The sequence below is a fragment of the Podarcis raffonei genome, chromosome 12 (assembly GCF_027172205.1).
Source record: "Podarcis raffonei isolate rPodRaf1 chromosome 12, rPodRaf1.pri, whole genome shotgun sequence".
NCBI lineage: Eukaryota > Metazoa > Chordata > Lepidosauria > Squamata > Lacertidae > Podarcis > Podarcis raffonei.
In genome coordinates this window covers 43,972,039-43,980,964 of record NC_070613.1, presented here as the reverse complement: position 1 = coordinate 43,980,964, position 8,926 = coordinate 43,972,039, and positions in this window count along the sequence as shown.

The window sequence follows — 8,926 nt, the reverse complement described above, 5'->3', positions numbered from 1 at the left end:
GAAGAATGGTAAGAGTTGATGGTAAGAGCTGTTGGATAGTGGAATAGTCTCGCTCGGAAAGTTGTGGACTCTCCTTCCTTGAAGATTTTTAGGCAGAGATTGGATGGCCATCTGTCATGGATGCTTTAGTTTAGATTCCTGCTTTGCAGGGGGTTGGAACCCCTCGGGGTCATTTCCAACTCTACAATTCTATGATTGTATGTATGCAAAATGACATGACATTTAAGACAAAAAAACACAATTAAGAGCACCATAGTTTAAACAGCAACAATGCAGAAATACAAACCAATCTAGCGATCCAGAGCAGGCTTAATCAAATCCACCATAAGATTAGATTAAGAGGTTGTTGTTTTTGTTTTTTTTAAAGCACAATAGTTCTCCCTGTGTAAAATAGTGCTCTTTAGGCAGATGTAGAAGTTGGAAAAAGAAAACAGAGATTCTCCTGAATGTGCTCTTCACTGTGAGGCTTGCTCAATGTATCTGCTTCTGTGTGTCCACCCCTTGTTGTAGCACTGTGACAAGCCAGTGTAGGAAATTCTGTTGTTTGTACCGAAGCGCCTCTCCTTTTGCCATGACCTTAAGGCAGACCTGATCAACTTGTGACCGTCAAGTCAAGAACTGTCTATCAACCATGTATGGCTAAGTACACCTCTCCACCTGGTTTCATAGTTTGGGAGAATTATTGAGCGCTTACATGGCCAATGGGCTGTCTTTGTACAAAGGTCTGGTTTAATGACACAACATAACTCTGTTCCTTTTGCCCTGCTTGACTCTCTCGGGTCAGGACACGGCCTGAGAAACATGTCTCAGCTGTGCGTTACTGAATCTTGGACCCTTACTGTTTTAACTTATGGAGTCTCACTAAGGCAGTTTGAGAATCCCTGGTCTAGCTACAACAATAATGTGAAAACTGACGGCCTGATGCAGAAAGCAAATAAACTTCTCGGACTCTCATTCCTAGTGCTAAAATATACATTAGATTGTGAATGGAAGATTCTAGGCACACCTGTTTTCCCCTAATGTATTACAACACTTTGCCCCCTAGAGAATTGTGACTGCAGAAGTCTCTATAATATTCTTTGGAACAGAGCTGCTACAACAGAGCCTGATTATTATTTGCATAAATAACACATCTAACTCTCGTGAATGAAACCTTCCATTATGTATTTCAAAAAGGGCATAAAAATGTATTCTATTTTTCTTCTGCAGATCCAAATAAATAATGTGTTGTTTTTGATCAGCTTCTGTAGGTTAAAGAATTGCCATTTATCTAAATAATGCATTTTGCATTTACACAATGGAATAATTAACCAGCTTTTCTTCTACCACTTGTTTTTATTTTATCACAGTGGCACCTACTGACTCAAAATATGATTATTTTCTACAACGTACCCAAGTGCAAACACCCCCATCTGGAGTCCCATGTGCGCTCAAGTGATTATATCCAGCTCTTACAAATGCAAATGTGCCCATTCATCTCAGTAGAGAATGCGGATGATTCTAAAGGAATGTGTTCATGGCATTGCCATCTTCCATTGAGGTTAATGGAGCTTTTGTTGGTCTGATAGAGATGAGAGCACTTAGGTGGAGTATTGGAGGTGCTCTACCTGTAAATTTGCTTACTTTTTTATTACTGTTTTGTCATTTGCCATCATAATTAGGCTGGTTTTCTTATGTTGTAAAGGGGTGATCGACAGATGAGCAAAATATACTTTGACTTTTAACTGGCTCCAGCTATCGCCTCATTTACTGAATGTGGCAGCACTTCAGTTTTGAATCTTTCATCCAAAGGAAGTGAGCCACAACCCAAGCATAGTTTGGAAACGGGATAAGACATTTTATTTGGACTGGCTTTTGATAATTAGGGGTAAAGGTAAAGGTAAAGGGACCCCTGACTATTAGGTCCAGTTGTGGCCCACTCTGGGGTTGCGGCGCTCATCTCGCTTTATTGGCCGAGGGGGCCGGTGTACAGCTTCCGGGTCATGTTCGCAGCATGACTAAGCTGCTTCTGGCAAACCAGAGCAGCGCACAGAAATGCCATTTACCTTCCCACCGGCACGGTACCTATTTATCTACTTGCACTTTGATATGCTTTCGAACTGCTAGATTGGCAGGAGCAGGGACCGAGCAATGGGAGCTCACCCCATCGCTGGGATTCGAACCGCCAACCTTCTGATCGGCAAGTCCTAGGCTCTGTGGTTTAACCCATAGCGCCACCTGCGTCCCATAATTAGGGGTATGACTGGTCTAATGTTTTATTAATTAAATAATAATAATAATACTAATACTAATAATAATAATAATATGCCATATCCAAAGAAGTGCTTCTGCTAATGCAAGAATGGTGGCTTGTGTAATGGGACTTCTTCTCCCCATGAAACAATATGCTCTGGAGCGTTGGGCAAACCCTCAGAACAAATTTAGGGGGCGTGCAATGGCCAGAGAGAGAAGGGAAGTTCTGTTGAACAGCCCAAAGTCCTGGTGCTCGACAAGGCACTTCTCTAGACCAATCAACTATCACCTTAATTTATATAGCGCTCTGTTTGTAATACTGTTAACCTGTCCCAAGTCTGTGAAATGAAGCTGCTAAGATAAACAGTTTCTTTTCCAAACAGAATGTATTGAAAATAAGACATCTTGCTTATGAACGGGTGTGGTGTTTGCCCTCCTAGGTGACATCATGCTGGGTCATAAGGAAAGGGTTAAATGAGTGTGAAGTGATTGGCAAGTGGAAACCCAAGGGGAGGAGTTAGAGTTAGAGTTGTTGAGGAGTCAGTCGGGTGTTAGAGAAGAGAGAGGGAGGATAAGTCTGTGGGTTGGGCTAGTTTGATGTGAAAGAGTGAGAGAATCTGTTAAGAGGAGTCAGATAGACAGTTGGGATAATCAGTTAGAAGTTATTAGGAAGGTATAGGCCGGTAAAGAAACTAAGATTAAGAAACTGACAAGAAAAATTATCTGAAACCATAAACTTGTTAATGCTTATAAAATAAACTTGTTTATTTGGTTTAATGTTAACAACTGTCTGGACTCCGTGTGTGCCCGAGAGAAACGGGTTGGTGGCAGCGGGGAAGCAATCACAGTGGCAGCACAGGGATCAGTAGACCGACAAACATCCGGGGACCCTGTATGATCGCTACAACGGGTATTTAGGATTGGGCCCTATATAGGTGCGGCAGACGGGGACTTCCGGGTTGGCGCCATCGTCTAATGGCGGATTCCCTCTGAGCTCCGGAGGGAATCTGCTCAACAGGGGTCGGGTTCTGCCGCGGCGGCAACGCGGGGACCCTTAGAAACCACAGGCGCTGAAGCCTGTGGACCTGGTGACTCGGTGGGCACCATTTGCGCGCCCCCCCGACCCGCAAAGAAGCCTTTTTAAAGGCTTCGGAACGGGGGACGGAGGGAGGTGTGGTGCTGAGAGTTCGACTGCTTCCCCTGCTGAGTGAAGCCGCATGCCATGGGCGGAGAGCGTTAACTTCTTCTTTTGAACTTTTGGATCAAAGTAACGACCCGTGAGTAACACGGTAATTGGACTTAAAAGGGAAAATTATTTCTGGGAATTCGGCAAGATCGGGTAAGGTGCTAAAAAGGAAGTCAACCTGCCCGCCTTGTAAGCATTGTAAAGCAAGGATTTTATTACTAAGGTTGTGTGAATGTCTTTTGTTTTTTGTGGAAAAGCGCAATTAACTTTATATTGGGCCAATTTAAGTGACTGTGCTGGAGGATAAGAGAACGGAATTCACCCCTCCCCCAAAACCCGGGAGCGATCGGGCAGAGACCCTGTGGAAGAGGTTTATAGACTTTGACAGCTGTCAAATTAGCTGTCAAAGCTGGAAAAAAAAAAGGAGAACTGTGTCTTTGCTGGTTACATTTGATACAATTTGGTAACAAATTGTTAAAAACAAAGAAGAAAAGGTTAATTTGTCATTAAGTAACTAGAATCCCTCTAGAGGGGGTTCAGGACATTACAAAAATGGCTGTAAGTGGAAAAATACTGGCTGAACTGGAAAAGACCTTTCGTCTTTTGGGAAATCTACAGAAGCAGACAGATGCTTTGACTATAAGTGTAATAACAATGAAGGGAACAGTAAACAAAATTGCTGAACCTGGAAAGGATATGATTCAAGCTCCTGCAGATGAACAGGGAAGTGTTGCTGCTGATATAAAAATCCTTATAGCCAAACAGGAGAAAGAGTCTAAAGAAGGAGGCGCTGGGATGTTGCAGATGGCTAAAGAGAGCCAGAGGCCTATTAAGTTGGAAACAACTGAAAATAAGATCATGACAATGGATGTTTGGCTGGAAGTGAAGAATGGAATCTGGAGAGATCTCCTCTTATGGGGATCGGAAGACATATGGAATATAAATATGGACAGTACAGAGTTTGGAGTCTTTGGGACATTTGAACTTATGAGAAGCAAGAAACAAGATTTTGGCTCCATTGTTAAATATGGAGGTCTGGCTGGAAGAAATATGGACTTTACTGGAACAGAGCCTCTTCGAGATTCGGAATTTAAAATAAAGGACTATCAAGAAAACCGGCAGAGAGAAATTGAGAGAGGGTTAAGTGCCTCGGATGTGAGATCGCCAGGCTGATTTTGGATGGACTGTTGGACTTTGGTTGGGGATCGAAACCGGGAAAGGGGGTGGGAGGGCTTCGGGAATTTAAAGGGTGTAAAAATATGATTCTGTTTTAATTAAGTTGGCTTTTGCCACTAACATAAAAATGGGGAATTTGGGGAGAGATTTGGGGCCGACCTTAGCAAAAGATTATCAAAAATAAGTGTTTCGTGTATAAAGATTGGGATTTTTAAGTTTAAATAGGTTAATTAAATTGATGGAGGAATTTAGGGAAAGTATGTTAAGAATAAGTTTTGAAATATAAAGATAGAGGTTTAGAAGTTAAAATTTGTTTAAGATAATTGAAGTAGAGGAAATAAGGTAAAGTGGGGGTGATAAAAATTGCTGAGCTAAAAATTGGAATTGGAATACAAGAAGGGTAGGTGTGGGGAAGTCAAGGAAATTGGGTATGGAATATAATTATGGTAAACTTTTAAATTGCTGCTTTTCTTTTTCTTTTCTTTTTTCTTTTTTGCTTTTTTTCTTTTCTGTTTTCCTTTGTATTCTTTTTTGAAAATTTTAATAAACATAATTAAAATATATATATATATATAGGTGCGGCAGACGAATCTGAATAATTTTAAAATGTGCCCTCAGGAGTAAGCCCATCCACAGAGCACTCCCAATTTGTAAACCCAGATTGCTGCTTTGAAATGCACTGAATTTTGCATTGACTGCGCATCTGCTTAAGTTGCATGCATTAACTGGGAAAATACAGCCATGTACCAGGATACCATAAACTGGTAAGTTGGCTATTGCCATTGTTCTACTCGTCTGCTAATGGAATTTTTTAAACCAGAAATCTATGACCAACAGAAGTCCAGGGAATCAGATATGGTGAAGTTCTCATCGTTTGTGACACGTGACCAGCTTGCCAAGTGTTTATGCTCACACCATGATAAGTGTACCTGGAGCAACCAGATACCCACATCCCATGCTCTAATAGGCAATCGCGGACACAGTTCTCATCAAGTTAACTCGTGGCATTCAGATCAGTAAATGTGATCTCCGCTGTTCTTGAGGCACAAGCTTCCTGGTACTTTTCCGACAGCTTCCTGGTACTTTTCCGATAGAGATGCGCTCTTTCACATTCAATGGCAGAAGTAAGTAAGTGGAACCAAAGGTGCCAAAGGAACTTGATAGCCATTTATTCAGTTTACGGTGCACCGTGAGCTACCTTCACCTTTAGTTGACCTTCATTGTCATAACAACACAGCTTCTTTTGGCACAAGAAGATACTCCTATCCTTGGCTCTCTCTGGCTCGTCCTCTTTCTGTTACTTGCTTTCGTCTGTGAACTTCGTACAGGATGATTTGATGGGGAAAATTACAGTGAGCAAATATCTGAGACGTGACAAAATAAGGTATTATGGCCAGATATGAAAAGTGATTGTTACAAGGTGCCTTTACTGTAGGAATCCTAGAATCGTTTCACACATGACACTTTCCCTGTCTGCTCAGATAATCTCCACAAAAAGGACGAACAATCTTATTACACATCGTTTGTGAAAACAATAAAGGGTCTTGTGGCACCTTAAGGCAAGCTTGTGCCATAATAAATTTGCTCCTCTGTAAGCAGGGGTTGCCCATGCAACATCTGTGGATACCAATGTTTCTGCTGGGACCTCCTGTGGTACCTGGGAGAGTAAATGTATTCTCAAATATCCACAATGCATGAGACATTGTTTGCTCTTCCTCCTTCACTTCCTCTTTGTACTGCTTCTCTCCCCCCCACTGAACAGGCTTCCTTAAACATGCCCACATTTCACTGAGTGCATTAAACACCCTCACATATGTTTTGAGGAGATTTACAATTACAGTGGTACCGCGGCTTACAGACGCTTCAGGTTACAGACCCTTCAGGTTACAGACTCCGCTAACCCAGAAATAGTACCTCGGGTTAAGAACTTTGCTTCAGGGTGAGAACAGAAATCGCGTGCCAGCGGCATGACGGCAGTGGGAGGCCCCATTAGCTAAAGTGGTACCTCAAGTTAAGAACATTTTCAAGTTAAGAACGGACCTCCAGAACGAATTAAGTTCTTAACCCGAGGTACCACTGTAATTCCTTCCTTCTTTCCTTCCTTCTTTTCTTTTTTTTAAATTAATCTTTATCAACATGTAAAACACATAAAAAGAAAAAAGATATAATGGCTGTCAAAACAAATATTATACACTACATCCAAGCCTCATCTTATTTGTTAATTTTTCTAATAATACAATTTCCAGGGCATTTTTTCAGCCGGAACTCACTGGCACCTCTCAGGTAGGCAACATTGCCATTATAAGAAAACAAGGGAGGTGTTCATGGTGAGTTCCGGCACCTCTATTTTCTAGAAAAATAGCACTGACCATATTCCATACCACTTGGCAGTGCAGCAGTGGCTGGTGCAGACAACCTTTTCCCAATTGATGGTGGGCCCAGGGCTTCTTTTTCAGCCAGAAATTGCCAAAACTCAGTTCCGGCACCTCTCAGGTAGGCGCCATTGGCATTATAAGAGAACGAAGGAGGTGTTCATGGCGAGTTCAAGTGCCTCTTTTTCTAGAAACACAGCGCTGGGTGAGCCCATGTCTTATTTTCTGACATTTTAGGTAAACCAGCTATTTTGTGTCATGCCACTCCTGCATGGCAGTCATTTAGCAACTGGTACCCATGGCATTATGGGACGCTGGTGGTGCTGTGGGTTAAACCACAGAGCCTGGGACTTGCCGATCAGAAGGTCGGCGGTTCAAATCCCTGTGACAGGGTGAGCTCCCGTTGCTCAGTCCCTGCTCCTGCCAACCTAGCAGTTCGAAAGCACGCCAGTGCAAGTAGATAAATAGGTACCACTCCGGTGGGAAGGTAAATGGCGTTTCCATGTGCTGCTCTGGTTTGCCAGAAGCGGCTTAGTCATGCTGGCCACAAGACCCAGAAGCTGTACGCCGGCTCCCTCGGCCAATAAAGTGAGATGAGCGCCGCAACCCCAGAGTCGGCCACGACTGGACCTAATGGTCAGGGGTCCCTTTACCTTTACCCATGGATTTCCCCCGAATCCCACAAGCCCCCCCCCAGGTGGCCAGCAACTGCTTTTAAAAGTACTACAGGACTCCTTGTTGCTTTTAGTGCAACAGACTAGCACAGCTACCGCCTTGGAAATAAATTGCCAAGTGCAGCCGGAGTGTTTATTATTTTGCCAGCGTTATTTTACATAGCAGCAACATAATTCAGCTGGGCAGCGCCGTTTGTTTCCCAGCAGTAAGGTATTGCTTCTCAGAGTCAACCCCTGTTAAGTCTCTGTTGCATAGCTGATCTCATTATGCAGGATCACAGCTAAAGCAGCAGCAGTAACTCAATCCATTAATGCACAAGTTAAGCAAGCTGCACATAAATATTTTAAATAGGTGCTTATTTACTAGTGTAATATTGCATTATAGAATTAACTATCAGCTTCTGTCTAGCAGCACTCGTGAAGGCTGGGGCTGCATCTCTTTAATTCTGCTTTGTGCTACCAACCACCTCCTACAGCTCCTCCTTAAGCTCTTCCAGCCAAAGTGAAATCCAGCCAGCTTAGCATAATGAGACAAAACTACGCGATTGTCTTGACTCGGGTTTTGTAATAGTAATTTTAAAAGTCTGCAACAACACTCCATTTATTCCTTCATGTTCTTAATTGGCCCTTAATTCTAGTGCTTTAACCCTATTTTAATATGTGCTCACAGTGAAGATTTATTCTAAACGCCTTTTCAGAAAAGAATTCGAGTTTCTTAACAATTGCTATAGTATCTTTAAAGTGCAGCATCTGGCTGCAAGGATTCTGACTCTAGATGGAGCCTGTTACGTCAGTTCCGAAGGAACAACGTTGACTGACTATACGCTGCCAAGCCCAGTTCAAGGTGCTTTAAAGCCATAAATAATTTGGGCACCACATATCTGAAAGACTGTGCCATTCCACATCAATCTTCCCGTATAGTATGATGAAGGGAGTCCTTTCTTTATGCTGTATCTACAGTGGTACCTCGGGTTACATACACTTCAGGTTACACACTCCGCTAACTCAGAAATAGTGCTTCAGTTTAAGAACTTTGCTTCAGGATAAGAGCAGAAATCGGGCTCTGGTGGCACAGCAGCAGCGGGAGGCCCCATTAGCTAAAGTGGTGCTTCAGGTTAAGAACAGTTTCAGGTTAAGTACGGACCTCCGGAACAAATTAAGTACTTAACCACTGTATTGGAAAATTGCATTGTACATGCACAAAATAGGCTCTTCTCTGGGCTGGAACCTGATCTGTGGAACACCCTCCCAATGAAGTTACACATTACACTAATGTTGTGTATTAT